Genomic DNA, 19,914 nt, shown 5'->3' with positions numbered 1-19,914 from the left:
TTAGACATAGGGAAAACAGTAAAGTCACTTTTCACATCTCTTGTCACATTGTTTGTATTCATACAAACTTGAATTCTGACTATTCTATATCATTGATTTGCTTTCTTCCCCTAGGCAATCACAGGATTTTTATTTTTTCTAATTCAGTAGCAAATAATTGAAATTATCCTTCACACAAAATGAATCCAAGCCAATGTAAAGAGGTTTTGTTTAAAAGTATTATTTTGGTTTGACTTGCTTGTTTACTTTGCCATTGTCTTGCAACATACTTCTGAAATTAGACATCAGAAAAGTGTTCTAGATAAGAAAAATTAAGGCATAAATTTAAATAAGTGTATCTGTAAGCCTGTTGCTCTCTCATTCCTGTCTCTTCACAGTGGCCTACAGTGGATATGCAGGAAAGAATTTAAATCCCTACAGATACTCCACACAGCTTTACACCACCTTTAATGACTTGCATCTCAGGGACACTCTTAGTCAGAGGTTGTGCCTTTGGGTTCATGTTTGTCCCAGGAGTTACCTCACATAAACTCACATAAACTTGCAGCATCTAGAAGATGCTGAAGGAATGATTTCCACACATATACAAGACATCTCAACTGTTTTTATCCTGAGCCTACCTCTTGGTTTCATCTATGTCCTTAGGTCTGGTACTGGATGAGAGGATGAACAATTGTACCCTATTCACATGCTTGATCCCACTCAAAATGTAATGGTCTGTGTTGTTTCCTTCCTTTCCCCCACTGAGCCTTTTCCAACCTAAGAAATCCTTGCTCACTGCCTTTAATGTATCTTTTCTATTCTCCTAGAGCCATCTGAGCTGCAACACAAAGATCAGCATATTGTATTCAAGATGCAAGTGAACCATGAATCTGTACAGTAGCAATGTTATTTCCATTTTATTCTCTATTCCCATTTAAGATTTTATTTGCTCTTTCAACAACTACTATTCTGATATTTTAAACAGAATAGTTGCTATAACTTTTTTTCTGAGTGATAATAGATAGCTCAATATTCTCATATAGAATTCATTTAATGTAGAAAGAGAACCTTTTTCATCTGTTCATATATTACTCTGCATTAATCTATGCAGTGATAAAATAGCAGATGAAATTCAATAATCTATTAACATAAAAGCTTTCTGAAAGAGCTTATTATCTTCAGCCCACTGTAACTTCACTAATCCACCCCATTTTCTGCATCCTTTAAGATTATGTTCTATAGTTCAGGTCTTAACATCTCTGCTGCCTTACTCCTCTGGGAAAACTGACCATTCTACTCTTTAAAATGTTACAAGAATAATAATGAATATAAATGCATACTCAAAAAAGCTTTTTTTTTTTTCACTATAGTGAAAAAAAATCATCATTAAGAGTAAGTATCACTGAATAAAAAAAAAGCAGGGTTTTTTTTCTGTTTTATTTCACTACTTTAAATAAATCAATAGACTAGATCTAAATCCAGAGGCAATGCTCAACAAGATGATCAAGTCACAGCTAAATTTTCTCATCAGGAGTCTAGCTGAACAGGAATTCAATATCTGCTATCCTACTATATATACACCAATTTTAAAAATATTCATTACCACATCTACTGCAAATTATTTACACTGGAACTCATATCAAACACTAATTGCATACTTATTAACAGAGAACCAAACATAAAATTATAAACATGTGGAAATGAAATTAAATCAAAACAAGGGAGCAAGAAAGAATAATTTATGAGACATGGTCTGTGCAAACACACGTTTTTAAACAAGTTCCTTCACCTTTCCTGCAAAAACCAGCATCAGTTTGTTGGGCACATTGTTACCATCACTGGTGGTTTGAATTACACGCACTTTCCTTTTGGGACAAAGCTGTCTAATGTGGGAACTGTCCAAATAACTGTACTCAAAAGATTTTCAAGGCATAAAAGTATGTTTCTGATTGTGAGGGGAAAAAAAATAAAAACAGAAAAACCACCATATACTCTAGTCAGCTGACAGCTGAGAGAAAATTTCCCCTGTAAAACCCAATACATGGAGCTGGTCTGAAAGCTGCAGCACACCGCTTCCCAAAAGTAGTGTATCCTGGTAAGTGCTACACAAATGCTGGTGTAGCCCATAAGCAAAGCATGAATTAACGAGGCATGGCTGGTAACTCCCACTCCTCCCTCCCAGCAGCCTGGAGGAGCTGCAGAGCTGGCCAGGGAAAGGTTAACCACGCTCCTGCCAGGTGCTCTCCTTAGAATCAGTGTCTGGCCACAGAACACTTTTGCTTGAAGAAAGCAAAACACACACACAGTTTAAGTTTATAATATTTCTTCTTGTTGAGAAATATCAACTTTATCTAAAAGTATACATTGGTGCTTCTACACATGACAAACAGGTTTTTCAGAGTTATTTCTGGCTTCTTTACATACTAATTACATTGTTGGGACAATGCTGAAATTAACACCAACCTATACATTGGACATGTAAGCCGCACGTCACTGATTTTGAAATCAAGCTTATATTGATGCTTGGCCTCTGGCAGAACCTTAGTGAAGCTGATTACAGGAGCAGATCCTATGTTTGAGTGTGTGCTAGACTGAAGTTTTTGTTTGTTTGTTTGTTTTTAATAAAAGGCATAAGATTCCAATAAAAGTAATTGTAGTGCTGGCATATGATTTATATACAGAAGCAAAGTCCTATTTAGCAAGCCACAGAACATCTATTTTCCTGGAAGAAGTGTGAAACATCACTAGTATTCATTTGCAGTCATGACCATTGCCTTCTTAGTAGCTGTATAATGCAATGGAGGTGACTTACAAGAGTTGTTTTTATTAGATCAGCCCTTTGGCACCAGTAAAGTACAAACAATTTCCCTTGTCTGCTAAGCTGATAATTTTTTGATAAATAGTTTCTTTTGGAAGAGCAGATAGCCTTTGAAGCAGCTATTGCACTTTGCTGGAAAAAGTAAATAACTAAGAGCACAAGTTTGCAATAATGGTTGTGGAAAATGGTAAGATAAGGGGCTGTTCTATTTAAAATAAATACATAGCAAGACAGATGGGAATTCTTTTCAGTTTCTTGAGTCATATCAAGAACTTTTCTGTGTCATTTTTTGTTCCAAATGTTATCAAGTATCAAATCCCATAAATAACAAAGATAAGCATAACTACTTTCCTGTAACCTCTTACCAAATCCAGGTCAATATTCTCTTTCATATAAAGTCAGGTAATCTGTGGGCAGAGTTTTCCTTTGTTACTAGCAGTGATTCTGTCAAATAACCAAAACCCAGAGGAGTCAACATGACTATACACTCTTCAGTCACAGAAGCAGAATAGCCAGAACGATGCCTGGCTGCTGCACCCCCATCCTTACTGACTGCTGAGAAAGCCTTAGTGATGAGAGGAAGCCAGAACAATTTGTGTGGCCTGCTTAGGCATCACACCAAGACTCCAGCTTTCTAAACAGAACGCACAGGGAGTAGCTGATGTTGTATATTGTCATTTTAAATTGCATGCCAGCTTTCATAAACACAACAATATTGTTTTTAGTTGGCAAGGTCATAATCAAAATCTATAAAGAATTAGAGGGAGCAAGCCAAGAGAACATTTCCCATCTCTGTGTACTGTAAAATAGACCTACCAAATAACAGGAAAAAGTCAGGACGCTGCACAGCAGAACTAAAGGCATCCAGAAGCACCAATGACAGTTCAGTCACTCACCAAGCTAACCAGTCAGTAATAGCTTATGTGACAAACATATAGTACTATAGGGTGTTTCATATAGCAGACAGATATACCAGAAATGAAAGGGCTTAAGCCAACACAGGGCAAACAAAATGTGCAACAAAGGGATATCTATATTCCCCTGGAATATTATCACTGTTATAAAATAACGGCAAATATAATTGAGTTAAAATGTACATGGTAACATTTGTATTTACCACTGCAAAGACTTTCAATCAAGATTGATGCATTTCAGGAAAAGAGAAAAGCATGTTGTAGTTCAGTCAGAAATTATTGGTCCAAAATGAAGGAGTAGTCAGATGAAATCCATGCTCCACAACACATAAGATGTCAGAGTAGATTATTAAAATGTCTCCTTCCTTCCTGTAATATTTATAGATCTGTGAAACACACAGTCTTGTCATCTCCTGCATATTCCTGTAAAAAATAGTATCATCAAATCTTCCTGAGGGGCACTAATTTAAACCAAAGAAGTCATTGGATATTTTCTGTCATCAGCAGAACATGAAGATCCACAAAACCGCTGACAGATGGACAGAAGTCTGATTTATAATAGAGGTACATTAAAAGTAACAAAGCATAAAGCACATTCAGAATATTATAAATATTCACTATTAAATAAAAGAAAGGGTTATGAAGACATTCACTTATCTCTATATTACTTAGTGTCACATTACTACTGAGAATTTTATGAAATGTTGGATTACTTTGCAATTCCTACTTCAGATATATCTGAATATAAGATACAGAGCATATTTTGCTATATGGATTCATCTCAGTATCAGTACTTGTGTGCCAGTCAACAGCTATTCTCTCCATTGCTGAAAAATTTTGCTCCATCTGCTTTTCATCTTTTTTGAAAATATGTTTTATTAAAAAGAAATAAAAATCAATAACTGTGCTTCAAAGTTATAAGATCAAATTCTTCTTAAATAGAAGTACCGGCAACCTTTCTAGCTCAAGCACTTGTGCCTAACATTTACAGCAGGGAAAGAGACTACACATATCTGAGATGTGAGCAGCTGAACATATTAAGCAAGAAGGAAAAAAAATTTAGACCACCTGACAGCACAGTGAGCACTGTGATATCAGAAAGAAAGGCAGAATTGATCGAGAGGCCATTTCTCATACCATAACATTATGTGATAGACTAAGAAGGTTTTCTAGTATTATTTTCAAAGGAAGATCTGAAAAACATGTTCTGAAAAATCCACAAAGCAGACTTTTATTTTCCAGGCATAAAATATTGACAAACACCTGACAAAAATTCAAAGAATTTGAATTTGATTTTCCTGTATTTTCTTATTTACTGCAGAACTTGCTGTTGGTTAATTTTTTTCTCATAACATGTACGAAAACAGAATATAGTGAACATACTGTAGTTCAAAGTTTTCTTCAATGACTAATCAAGAGGAGAAAATATTTAATACATTAAGACAATATTTGCATATGCTAATCACACTCCTATACTTGTTACATACTGCTTTGCGTTAATAGATTAATGTATATTTAGAAACACATTAAGGACATTCATGACAACTTCTCACATGCCAACTAATCACAGACACGCTCTGAAATAGGTCTGACTTTATTCATTGACAAAGCAGCAGTTTCCTTTCTAAAGTGTCCCTACTGATTCATTCAAGTGTTGAGTTCATCCTTTTAATTTATTTTAAACAAAACAGTGCTCCAAAACAATCCAAAAATCCCAGAAAAGTAAAATGAAGACTAGAATACAAAAACATTCTTTCCCCTTAAGAATAAATCCTGTATTTCAAGAAACTTAACACTTGTGTGGAACAAATGTATCTTTTATTTTAAAAATGAAACTAAGTTATCTGAGATATAAAATTTGATTGGTGCAAAACATTATTTTAAAGTTTGCTCTGACAGCTGTAAATGTTCCTCATTCACTGTTTCTGACAAAGGTTGTTATTCTACAGTACATTTTTTTAAAAGTCCCCAAAACAACTGAAAGGTTGCTGTGTAGAAATAGATGTCAAAAAACTGTATGAGAGCACTTAAAGATTTTCTTCTACCTTCTCACAAAGTGGAGCTTGACTTTTTTTTATCCAAAACCCCTTAAATTGCATTCAGTTACAACGTGCTCTAACACCTACCCCAACCATACTGAAATCTTTCTTCACAGTTATTTGTCTAATCTGATTTTAATAATTCCAATGAACGAAGTCTACAATCTTCTTAGGCAATCTATTTTAGTACTGACTTATCCTTATTATTAGAACGTTTTTCTACATGTCAAACTCCCATTTTTTCTTACTTAACCATGTTATTTCCTGAACACAGACCTAGACATTGGGTAATATTCTTCCTCTTTCTGCTCATCTTTTACAAACATCCGCCTTAAGGTTTTTCTTCTCTGAAAAAAGCAATTTAATCCAGTGTTCCTCAGGTGTCATTTTCTAGACTTTCCTTCTCTAGAACTTTTCCAATTCGTCTGCATCTCAGAATGGTACCTACTACTCCAGCTGCAGTCTGACCACCATAGCAACCAAGTAAGTATTTAATATCCATAATATCCTGAATGTAAGTAGCAGAAGAGATGCCTTTATGCTGCTTTGTATATAACCTGCAATTCCCTGAGACTGTTGACTTCCTCAACAGAAGGACAAAATGGTATTACTCTGGTTCATCTTACTGAGGTTAATTATATCTATTCAAGTGTAGAAATTCGAATACAATTCTGTCAGCATGACTTTTTTCAGACAGTATTATATGGGATCAATGCAGCTTGCATGAGCTGGAACTTGATGCATGGAAAGTTTCATTTATTATCATTTTTTCAGTGGGAAAATCTATTTTTGTTTTGTGATATAAGCATTCACTTAAAAAGATAGTAGCTTCTGGCCACACTGTCTAGTGAGAAACTCCACTTAAAATCAATGAACTTCACAAGAAAAGCAGAAATTCCATTTGTGTGTATTTGTGATAAAGTCCTTCAAAAAAACTCCCATATTTTGCATAACAGTCACTTTTCTATTACTCAACTATGTCAACAGTTTCTGAATATTATTCATATTCATTATTCATTCACCTTAAAAAGCACTAACATGAAGTCAGTGTTAGCAAAAATTAAAACTCAAGTGCACATATGATCCTATCATGACAGTTGCATTAATTTCGTGTATTATAATTCAAGTCATTCAAGCAATTCACAACAAGGTGTCATTTTTTTGAAGGACCTACAGGTATGCAATACACATATTTTACTGAAAAATGGTTGACCTCTTTTCCTGAGGTTTAACCTGAACCCAGAAAGTACTTCCTAAGTAAAAACCTTCTTTTTTGGGAAGAAGAAGAGCTGTTTTGTTACATTTTAAGAAACCCAAACTACTAAGTACTGTATCACCCCCAAACATTTAGAAGTTATCAACAACTAAAAAAGTTATGCTACCTAGTTTTACACAGATGGATTTACATGTAATATTTATGAGAAGTTTCTATAAAATTGAGTGGAGTTGAGTCAATCTACAGAGTTCAACAGTGAACTCCACATTTTCTAGAGAATTGCTACACCAATTAACAGTTCAAATCTTGCCAATATTTTCCAGGTGGTCATGGTTCTCCATGGAAATCAACTTGGAAATCAGTGCCTTTTAAAAGATACTGCAAGTAGACGATATCCTTCACTGACCTGGAAAAAACTTAGTGAAAAGAAATGAAGTGAAAGAAATGTAGCTTTACCTCTCTTATCTGGAATACTACAGACATTTGATATTTACTATTTTAATATCATGGTTGGACAAAATCATATGAGACAAGCATGTACTCTATTAGAAATACCCAGGCTAGTTCATAGATGGCATCTAAAATTCTGTCTATAAATAGGCCTGCCACAATACTTAAAATTGAGAATTGATAGAAAATCAAGTTGGCATTTGATACAGGCACAAGACATCATATTTCCCTGCATCTCATTTAAGTATGCTACTTTAGATATAAAATCCAAAAGGTCAAAAAGCTGTATAAAACCCTACAAACTTATACAAACATCTACCTGATTCACTGACTGAACTTCTTGCACTCAAGGTTTCACGTCATGGTTACTCATTTTCTCAGCAAAAAGACTAAGGTTTGAAATATTCAAAATTCTGACAATTCAATTTTGATTCACACAAATATTATCAATAGTCCCAAAGTTTTCTCACGTATCCATCCAGACAGTTACTATTAGAAGCAAATAGGAATTAGCAAAAAATCTGCCAGGAAACAAGGAGACATCGCATTGCTCTAACATTTTACAACACTCGCTTCAGCCAAGAATTATTTTTATGGCCAAACATTGCAAAGATAATTAAGAAATTAAAAAAAAAAATACTCCATAGTCCATAAACCATACTCCACCAGACTGAAGTGGTTCTATTAGTTTCCTTTTTCCTACCACATTAATACTGTCATTATTTCATTTAGAAAAGTTCTGTACCTTCATAGATTATGTTACTTTACGATCACCCAGAGTAACACATTATCCTGATGTTATTCCTTGTGTTCAAAACAAACAAACAAAAATTATAGTTTAGGCTTCTTTAATAGCTCCAGCTCTTTTTTTCTAGGCTTTATTTTCTATAAGGCAGCCCTCCATTTCCAAATGTAACATACTTAAGCGTATGTTCTACCATTATTTTGTTCATCTCTGAAGTCCATCAGGGTGCACTTGATCTCATCATCCAGTTCACTCGTGAAGAAAATGTTGGCCCCAGTATTGATCCCTGGGGGACACCACTTGTGGTTATCACTTTGAAAAAGAGCTGTTCACATGCAGCCACTCAGCCAGTCCCACACCCACTGCACAGATCACTTGTCTAGACCACAACAGACCCATTCTGTGGGTCTGTTCAGGTGGACATTGTCCACCAATTACCCCACATCAACCAAGCAGGTTACTTTGCCATAGAAGGTAATCAAGTTTGTCAAGCACAATTTGCCCTTGGTGAACCTGTGCTGCCTTTTCCCACTTTTGTCCTTCATCTTACTTGTGATAGCCCCCAGGAGAATTCATTCCACGACTTTCCCAGAGACAGAAGCAATACTGATGTGTCTATAATTTCACTGTCTGGATCCTCCTTTAGGCCCTTCTAGTAGATTTATTTAACACTAGCTTTTTTCCAGTCTTCTGGAAGGTCTCGCATCTCTACAACCTCTCAAATATTATGGAGAGTGGTCCCACAACGACATCAACCAGCTCTCTTAACACCCTCAGGTGGATATTCCCAGGGCCCATTGATTTGTAGGGGCCAAGCTCTGTAATAGTTCAGGTAAAAATTCTTCCTTTGCTGACAGTGGGTCTATGTTTACTCAAATCTGAGCTTTTGTTCCCAGGGACTGGGGCCCAACAGTGCCAGTAAAGACAGAATTGAACAAAGTGTTGAGAACCTTTGCCTTTCCACATTGTTGGTGACTAATCCATCTCTCCTGTTTAACAGCAGGCAATTGTTTCCGTTCTATTTCTGCTTGTTTATGTATCTTAAGAACCTTTTTATTGTGGTTTTTGATACCTATGGTCAAGTTCAATTCAAGCTGACTTTTTGCTTTTCTAACTGCACTTCTGCACACCCTGAAAATGCCCTTGTAGTTCTCAACAGGTATTTGTCTGCTTTTCCATCTCTAGGATGCTTCTCTTTTGCTTTTCAGCAGACTCAGACACTCACAGTTAAGCTAAAGGGGTCTCTTGTGCTACCTACTTCCCTTTCCTTAAATAGATTTCAATCCAAGTAGTTTCTACATTAAAGTAAGACTGTCTACAGGTTTTGATCTAATCACAAGGTTAACATGAGTGAAGAATAAAGTTATTACAGTTTTTTACATATTTATATATACTTTAAATATATGCACATATATATTTACATTCCAAGCCATATATATGTATTTATAAGACTTCTATAATTGATTAAACATGCTACAGGATCTTAAAATGTGGAGTTCAAAGTATACAGACAATGCAGACTGAGGTGCTTGGCAACAAGGTGCACTGTGCCAGTTTTTCACTGTACATCACCATAAATCTCATTTTCACTTGTGACCTAGTTCAGGGCTTTAACTTAAGCTTCCTGAGGTAACAGCCAAATGCTCTAAATCCAGTGTGCCACCTACTCCTAAATTTCTCCTTGAGTATTTAAATCAAGTTTCTGATAAAAACCTATCCTCACCAAGAAACACCTATTCCTGCCTTTCAGTCCTTTAGTTTGATTACTACCTAACCATCAGATTTTATGTTTGTTAAGGACAGAATTCCCATGGCAGGAAACTACCTCATACCAGAATGCCGCAAGCACCAGCTCCCACTAACAATATTAGTTCTGGAATTATCCAAACACAGTAAACTTTGACACACACACACACTTTCCAAAGAAAAACAAAAATATTATTATCTCTTAGCATCCCTCTCTAAGGATATGATAACAGAATTTTCTTTTATTTTATATTATTTATGATTTGTTTTCTTTTCAACACTTTTTAAAATTCAGCATTTTCATTTTACACACACAGACACATATATTCATATATAAAAACATCAATTCCTTCTTCCTCTCTCACACTTCCCATCAGCACACATGCTGCTTCATAAGAGGTTCCCATCTCTCAACACAACCTCAGTACAAATGTTGAGATAAGAAGAGATAATAGTGCTTTTAAAAACTTAATTGATTAATAAATTCAAAGGGCTGGTTACTGACTAGTTTTCAAGTACTGTCTTTCAGATGATTACATAGATAATCACTTACTTCCGACTCCTCTGGCTACAGCAATTATCAGGACATTGCATGTTCGCCTTAAATACAAAGCACATCCCTTTGTTTGCTGTAAAGAAATGAAATGATGGTATTCATGTCTCTAGTGTATTACGAAGCATTCTTGTTTGGGAATATGAAAGATTCCTATTAGTAATAAGAAAGCATAATTTTAGAACACATTTCACTCTATGCCAGGTGTCGTGCCACTCATTTTCTGCTTGACTTTATAATTCATGGGTAAGTCATAACACTGTTAGCAACTTCCAATGTTGCCTCTGGAAGTGGATTAAGAGGTATAAGAACAAAAGAATATAATATTTTGAGTACTAATTATTCCAGCTGCCAGTTTCACAGAATCAAACATTTCATATATTGGTAGAGGGGTTTGGGGGTTTTTTTTGTTTGTTTGGGTAGGTTATTTTGTTTGGAGGTTTCTGGGAGGCAAGGGGAGGGCATCTCTAGCCCGTAATTTGTACTTAAATGCACAACCAGAATTAAGGAAATACTCAAGTCTAGTTTAAAATGAAAAACGGAATTTCTTAGCAGTTTTAGCTTTGAGCTCATATGCTCTTAACTGGAATGAAACACCAAGAACCATTTGCAGATAGTGATGAGAAATATTAGAAGACAGAGCACCCACACAACTGCTGTATGTTATGTCCATCAGTTACTGAGCTAAACACAACTTCCCATTTACTGAATTATTAACAGAAGACCTGCTAATGCAATGATTTTGCATCTCTAAAGCTGGTGTTGTGAAATATAACAGCCTCAAAACTGTATGATCTTAGACCCTTCTGAAGTAAGTCTTACTCCACATCACAGGGTAGAGCAATTTTTGAGGGGTCGTAGGAGAATGTAGTGTTGTTTTTACCGTCTGCAGAAACACAAAAGATTACAAGACAAAAATTAATCATGCTATTTAAATGGTGATAACTTCATTTTTCCAGTACTTTCTCTTACCTCACTTTTTTTTTTTTTTTTTTTTTGCAATGAAGCACAAACTTGTGAGAGACTATAAATATACAACACAACACTAATGGGAATCTTTGGAAAGTGGCATACACATTTTTAAAGTTTTACACCAAAAAAAAAAAAGACACATTCAGGAAAATTAAGAGGTTGCATCCTGCAAGCTGACACATGTATTTGCATTCCTGTACTTCCAATGAGAAAACTCATCTGATACTGCACATTATTCCATTTACAGAGGCTTATATGGGCTTAGGATTTAATTGAGGCATCATATTATAATCAGGAAAGAAATTACTCTGAAGTAAGAGTCAGTGTAACACTGCATGGGTTTATTCACCACATAGGCATTGAACAAAAAAACTACTTTGTAGAATTTCTTTCTGCTAGGCATAAAAATTACAACAGAAAACTTGTTTCCTTCACATCCTGACTTGATAAGAACACTGACAATTCACTGAACAAAGACATAAAAGTTTCTGCTGAGATTTCCAAACCCCTTCTGTGCTTTATCTTGCCAAGGCACTCATCAGTATCAGCCAGTTGTTAAAAAGACATAGATGGAACTAAGAACAGGGAAAGAGAATATACAAAAATTTATCCTGGGACTGTTGTCCCTCATATCCCAGGAAAGGAGAACACGGGTCAGGCGAATGTTGCTTGGAATGCCCACTTTACCTTTCACAGATTACAACAATAAAACACACACCTACAAGACCAGAACTCTTAGAGGTCTGTTCATGTTATCCTTACAGTGATACACCAAGGCATGTGGGACACACAGTCAACATGTCTTATCAGTGAGAGGCTATAGAAAGTGTAGGACCATCATTTATGAGCAGAAATTCTTATGATTGCTCCTAAGGTAACAGGTTGTCAGAGGCTGACCATCTAACTCCTGCTATAAAAAGCTCTCAGAGTTGCTACTGATCTATTCCCGCTCAGTTCAAACACAAAGCAGAATGGATTAGAAACAAGGATTCACTCTTCATCAAGACAGCATAAACAAATTATACCTGTACACAGAGAGGAGCTACTGATACACAGCTTAGTGTTCAACAGCCAGCAGGAATCAACAAAGCCATACACTGAAGTCTAAAGTCAGTAAATTAGGCTGCTGAAAACAAGAGGAAAAGAAACAAGAAGGCAAGCAATCACTCTGAAACAGGGTCAGGAAAAAGCAGTGACCCTGAGGCTTAGAGAAGAAGTGATGATTCAGGTAGCTAAATCCACTGGAGCAGAGAATTGTTTCAATGCAGCTGAATGGTCAGGGAGAATGAGAAGGATGGGTTGATGCTGCCCCTTTTCCCAAATTTCATGAATCCTATGCCAAAGAAATCCACGGGTCCTACCATGTGACAAGCTTCCCCTCCTCTCAGCAACTGTAGACTAAAACAGAATTGTTCAAAAGAGGTACTTTTCTTGTTTAATATGCCAGCTTATAAACATGCTATCAAGTATCAATCACCTCATTCAACAAGCCATTTAACAGTCAATGCAGAATAAATTTCCTGGCAATGGATTCCTACAAAAAGGCCTTTGGAAGATACAACAAATATAGAGTAATTATTGCTTTGTATGACTGGCCTAAACAAAACAGGAATACATAGTAAATTCAGAAAGAAGTACACTGGTTTGCACATCTGAAAGACAACTTGAAAGGAATTTAGACATCTGAAGGAATTTATTCAGCTGAAAGAAGATTATTATTGCAGCAAGGATGATAATTAAAACAAATTTAATTTAAATAAAATTTACTTTCCTTGCCTACATGACCTTACCTGCTCTGCTAGATGGTTTCTTTAGTACGTTTCCAGTCCACTATTCCAAACAGGCATGCACTGACTTAAGCAATACCATCTATATCAGCAAAATTCTGTGTTACTGACATGGTCTGAAAGCAGTATTCATCAGCAATTCCAAAACTGGTTCAGAATCAGATCAAAAGAAACCCCTCACAACAACAAAAGTCTTAATATCACCTTTATTCAGTTCGCGGTTTGTGGACTAGAACTTGGCATTTGTGCCATTATCTCAGATAACTTGTGACTCTAAAGTTATTGCATCAATATTAGATGATTGAAACTGATTTGCTTATCAATGCAAAAAAATTCCTCTGGTAAAGAAAATAATTCCAAAGCTTAAAAGCTTAATAGCAGCAGCAAGTCACAGGGAAGGAAACAACTTTCCTTAAACTTTCAGTTGACCTTAAATGCTTTCAACACTGTTGCAATATATAACACGGTCTTCTTTCAACATGTGACTATTTCCAAACCAAGGTCTTGCCAGAATCAAAGATGTTACAAATCAAAACAAGTTCAAGTAGAGTTATGGACAAAAGAGCATTCAATGCTGTTTCAGGGAAAAAAAATCTACATTAACTAAACCGCAGCTAAACCTCAGTTTCTGACAAAGTTTCTGATTATTGGTACTCTTTCGTTAGATCTTATCTAGCATAAGCATCTGTTCAGCAATGCTTGAAAACACAGAAGAGATTAAGAGCTGGGGGGAGGGGAAGTTTCAAGAGCAGAAAGGCTATTATTTTCAGTATATTAAGCTGTAAAACATATCCAATCTCATTACATACTTCTGGATACATTTCTAAATATTCACCCCACAGCCAAAACAAGCTTCTTTTTTTTTTTTTTGCCTTTGATTAGTCACCAGAAGGTGCTCTTAAATCACTCATCTGAGCTTCAATCATTCCTGACCTCAGCTCTCTGAGGACAGCATTGTGCACAAGGCTGTTAGTAGGTCATTAAACTGCAACATATTATCATTAAAGCAAAATTCAAACTAATTCTAGCATGGCTTGTTTTTCAGTAAGGAAGTTATTTATCATCAGCCTAAAAAGAGCCAAAGGACTTGCTGGATCATCCCAAAAATAAACTTTTATTCAAAACTGCAAAAAGCTAAAACACACCTCTATGGTTGTATGCTCTTTATCAAAAAGAAAAAATAGCCACAGAAATTCCAAAAAGACAAAAAATTACTCCAAGACATATTCTAAGCACCTCAAATTACACAATTAGGAAACGTAACCCCTAAATAACTAGTTTAATAAAATAGCTGCTTTTTAAATACCAAGTCTAAAAGTCATCTGAATATACAAGACTGAGGTTGCTTCCTCAGCCTGGAGTTTGGGAATTGCCAGCCCAATGTCAGCTTTTGCATTTAGTTAGAAAATAAGCTAAATCTTTGCTTGCAAAATCACTAGGAATACAATTTTTTAATCCCTTTACATTTTAAAATGCTTTTTCTTGAATAAGCCTAAGGATCCAAGTGTTCCAATTCATAGAAGTTCTTAGGCTGCAAATCCATTTACTGACGATAGGATTATACAGCACATGTGTATCTTTTTACATATGATACTTTTAGGAAATTTAAACTGACAGGGCTGCTTTAAAAAGCTTTCAGTTGATAAGTGAGCTTTAAGGAAGTATTTACTCATATTTTTTGAATTTCAATACATACCCTGTGCTATCATAAAAACCTGAAGGGACCTAAAAATTTTACTAAGCTTAAAAATGGACTTAGACCTTGTCTCAGTTGCTTTGGTATAAATCTGCAAGAGTTACCTGTTATTACAAAGAAGGTGCAAATACTGTACTGTTGTTTCAATCATATACTAATGATTAAAAAAAAAAATCATCATGGCAGAATGTTTTATTACGTGGCTTCACATAATAAAATCTCACTTTAGAATCGTATTCAGGCTAAGATTGCTGTGTGGAAGAGGACCAAGTCTGGCAGGTGCTTGGAAAAGTGAGCTTTTCCTGTCCAGACCATCTACAGAACACAAGCCTCAATATATACTCTCTGTAATTTACCATGCATATGCACAGCCACCCTTCCTTCCCTTCATCCCAAGGAAAGCCCAGAGCATGTTACCTCTGGCATGGGTTTGCAGGGATACAGGATCAGGTCTTACAGCCAAGACAGGGCAAAAGCCCAGCTTCAGAAACCTGTTGGAAGGCTTTCAACATCTGTAGTTCTTAACATTCTTCTCATTAGTGTTTTTACCACTCATTAGAGAAGAGTGGTATAAACACAAAACTAACTTTGCACATGCCAAAAGCATGAAGGAGGGATCCTTTATGTAACAACAGAGAAAACTGAACAAAGTTAGGCTGAATGGTTTGTCTCTTTAGTGGTTGGCTAAATTGCAAATAAAGATAATTATAATAGAAAGCATCAATCTTCAGAAGTGAATTTAAATTACTAACAGACAATATATGCCTGGGGAGGGGAGAAAACATGTCCTTAGTAAGCTTTCCAAGTAATTTGTATGGATTAGTAGTTTCCCATATTTTTCCCTTTTTTTTTTTTTTTTCAGTTGAGAGTCTCAACTGATGATACCTCTATCATCAGACAAGTTGAAAAAAAAGCAAGGAAATCGCAAAACAGTACAGGTAGAATAAATTTTAAAAAAAACTAAACAACCAAACCACCCTTTAGAAGACTTCTTTTCAAAGAGTGACAATGTCAAAGACAGATTAAATAAAAAGTCCAGTTAATGGAAGATGAATGGTATCATTTGGGTCAACATTGAAAGTCTCTCTTGCATAGAGGCCAAAAAGTTCCAGCCTCCAAGATCTACAGGGATCAACATGGAAAGAAGTGTCAAATACAACATCTAGTACCTGTTGACTCATCCAACCATACATCTGCATCATCTTTGCCTTTCTCATTTCAAAACCAGAGCCCTCCTAAAAAATTGTAAGACTAAAATAATTATAAAATGAACTTAACTATATAATAAGGCTATAGAAATCTCCAAGTATTATCTGTTTGGGGCTGTTTTTACATGAGGATTATGTCACAGGTCACTTCCAGGCTTTGCAAGTACTGTTGATTCCATCTTAGAATGGGAATATTTGACAAGGATAGTCTCTACTATTCTCTACACAACAGTGGTGCTGCAAACAGGGATTTCTGTGTGGGAATTCTGTCACAAACAGAAAAAAAAAGCCACCTTAAAATGAGACAAATGGGCCTCAAAAGGATCTAGAGAGGGAAGTAATTCTGCTTAATAAAAGCAGAGAGGTACAGTCAGCCTAGTCCTCTCATCTCAAGAAAAATACGTACATTTCTGCTAATATTTCAATAAAGTGATCATGAAGTGTTACTTTATCAAATCAGAGAGTGGACAAGAATAAATCCAGCTGTTTTCAGATAGCTCTCTATTCAAAAATTGTCAAGGCTCAAAATTTTATGTTCCCAGAGGATGCCCAGCTGCTGTACTTATTTCACACTTATCAGGAATAGCTTATTCCCTGTCCTATGCATCCAGTAAAAGTAGTCAACTTTCACAAAGAGACAAACACCACAATACCTTGGTCTTCTTTATATTCTTGGGTATTTCCCCCCCTTTAAAAGCAAGATAAACATATCAGGATCACAGACATCTTAGGACTCAGAATGACATTGCTGGTGAACCAAACACACACAAGTCATCATCATCCAGAAAGCTTCCTATTACTCACTGCCCTAAACAACACATAACTTACGCAATCTCACAAAAGAAACAAAAAAAAAGCCATGAAATTCCATTAATCCACTGATCTTAGCATTACAGTTAATAAGCATGTAAAATATCTCAACAGCAAATTTTAAAAACCCTCCAACACTGATTTATTTCCTTCCTAGAAGTGTAGATGGAGGGTTTCTTCTGTAGTAAATTGCATCTCTCTGCTCTTGACAAGAAATAAAGATTGAAACCAACGGAAATGCACAAAAGAAGTGATAAGCTAGCTTATATTTCAGATGTACAGTGACAAACTTCCATTTTCTTTGGATTACAGGGCATACTACTTAGTTGGAGTTTTTTAAATGATTTGTGAGTAAAAACAAAAGAACCTCTCCTGTAAAACTTTGTTGTAATTTACCATAAGAAAATCAGATATGGGTGGATTATGCAGGTTTGGTTTTGTTTCATTCATATATTTACAAGAGAGCGATGTTCATGAAAATCAGACATGTGAACAGTACTGTTGGATATATATACAATATAATACCTTCTCCTGAATAAACAGTATTGGTGTTCAGGGAGGTAAAAGTCATATAATTCATTATAAATCTCTTCCCCACCACACAATTCCAGTAAAGATACTTATCTTGACACTGTATCAACCAGAGATACTAAATTAGATGTACCAGGTGCATTAAGTATTTAACAATAAGGCCATATAAGAGCACCGAGGCTTTTTATATTGGGTAAATTGCATAATTACCCTATATAGCAAAAGCAGCTAATTAGCACATTTTAACCCTGGATGTATGATCCTTAAGTCTTAGACACTTCCATTTAAATTTTTCATCAGTGACTACTACATTTCTACTACAGGGAACAAAGAACAGAGAAGATGGAAGACTATTATGTCCACGCATTATGTACTAGTATCAATTTGAGTATTCATATGGACATAATAGAAAAGCCAAAGCAGCTGTACATACTCATTAGCACTCCAGCTGTAATCTGAAGTGATTAGCCATTGATTAAATTGTTACCTTTAATAACTAGACAAGCACAGAAATAATTTATCTTTGCAAACTACTTTGCAGAATACATTCCACGGGATCATAAACTTGTTATGAGATATTATTTCTTTGTTATCGCCAGTTAGAATGTGCTCTCTCAGTGACAGCCAGTAATCACAGAAACTACAAAATACTCAATAGTTTCGTTTACACAATTAATAATTAAGATAATTGATAGAAAGTAAATAGGGAAGCAATATAAAACATGTGCATTTCTAGTACTATTCAGCAGAATTAATTTTCTAAATAGTTCTAAATAGTTGAACTTTAAGAAGCAATGAAGATGAATCTAGTGCTATTTACCTTAGAGCCAACATGAAACTGGCTTTATGAGGAAATACAAGTCAAAATTAAAATACTGCCCAAACTCTCAGTGGGTCTAAAATAACCAAGAACTCTACATAATCCTAAAGTTACTTAATATCTAATTACAACTCAAAATAAAAATTGAGATAATGTGATTATAATCTGTAACTTGGTCAGTACTACCTCTTGTTCTAATTTTAAGGAATGTATACATGATAGGGCAATCAGCAACGAAACCAAAACATCTGAGCTGTAATGTATAAACACTAATAATTCTAGAGCAACCAGTTCATGTACAAATTTTTAGAAAATAATAATGTTCTCAGCTAAAGAAATTTGTTAGATCATGTGTTTGTATGAGTCCACACATATATATATATATATATATATGACTACAAACTTGTCAAACAAATGACAAAAACATCAGGAATCATGAGGCAACAGAAATTAAAGATAACACAAAATAAAGAAAATGTTTGATGGTTTTCACTCAGGATGATGATGTAAAGTACCACTTAGCAAAAGCAAGATAGCTCATGGAATGAAGTGTGTAGAATTGGATAATATCACATTTTTTGTAGTAACAAAATTCAAAGAACTTATTGTTCTACCAGAACAGAGACAAGAATCTCTGCACAAGAGCTCTGGGAAACAAAAGAACCAATACATTAACTTGTAAGTTAAGCAACAGTCACTTTATTAAATATATTATATTATAGCATTTGTCATATTCTAGCAAATATTATACTGAAATTTAATGCAAAAAAGGAAAGAATTACTCAGAATTAATAGAACCTATTAGTTTAGCTTCTCATTATTCCATATTCATAATTTAATCTAAAATATGGATGTGAGGGGAAAGCAGAATAAAATGCATCATAAATTTCTTAACATCACACACTATCTTTGACAAAGCAACTATAAAGAAAATTATCATTATAAGAAGGCTCAATAATAACCTGCGCAATTAATTATATCTGGAGACCAAGTTAATATGAGAACCATAATGGAAGTCAGATAGAAAATAAAGTCATATAGAAACAGGACCAAGAGGTTGTCTAACAGAAAAAAAAAAAATCTAACTCAATATGAGAAATACAACTGGATAGTGGACGTAGTCAAAAGTCAGCCTTAAAAATATACTTAATGATAACACAAATGTGCTAATGCAATTTATAGATGGCACGAAGTTGTTCATGCTATTAGAGATTAACATATCCCACATAAAGAACCAGGTGACGTGAATGCTGGGCTAACAAAATGGAGAATAAATTTAGTAATTTAGTCTGTAAAGTCATGCACTTAGAAGTCAGGGGAATAATTTTAACTAGTCCATTGGAGAAAGATAATAATAATTAAAACAGCACCAGAATGACTACATGCCACCATGGAACACTTCCAGAAAGAGAGAGAAATGATCCTACAGTGTGGGATTTCCAGAGATCAGGCAGTGATCCAGATGTGGGATTTCCAGAAGCAGGGAGGCAGAAACAGCATCACAGCACAGGAGACAAGGCAAAGCCATATCCAGGAAACAGAATAGGAAAGACTAAACTGGAACATGAACATGGAATGCTACTTGAATGACCAGAAGGGATAAGAGCCTAGTAAGAAGACACTTGCT

General features: G+C 35.2%; 1 protein-coding gene across 7 annotated transcripts in view; it reads right to left on the bottom strand.

The window, feature by feature from the left end:
* Positions 1–19,914, bottom strand: part of ATRNL1 (attractin like 1) — a 529,120-nt gene that overhangs the window by 432,121 nt on the left and 77,085 nt on the right. The window lies entirely within an intron of this gene.

Source organism: Corapipo altera, unplaced genomic scaffold, assembly GCF_003945725.1.
Source record: "Corapipo altera isolate COAL_440 unplaced genomic scaffold, ASM394572v1 56, whole genome shotgun sequence".
Classification (NCBI taxonomy): domain Eukaryota; kingdom Metazoa; phylum Chordata; class Aves; order Passeriformes; family Pipridae; genus Corapipo; species Corapipo altera.
The sequence above is the reverse complement of the archived record's forward strand: the minus strand, read 5'-3'. Positions and strand labels throughout refer to the sequence as shown.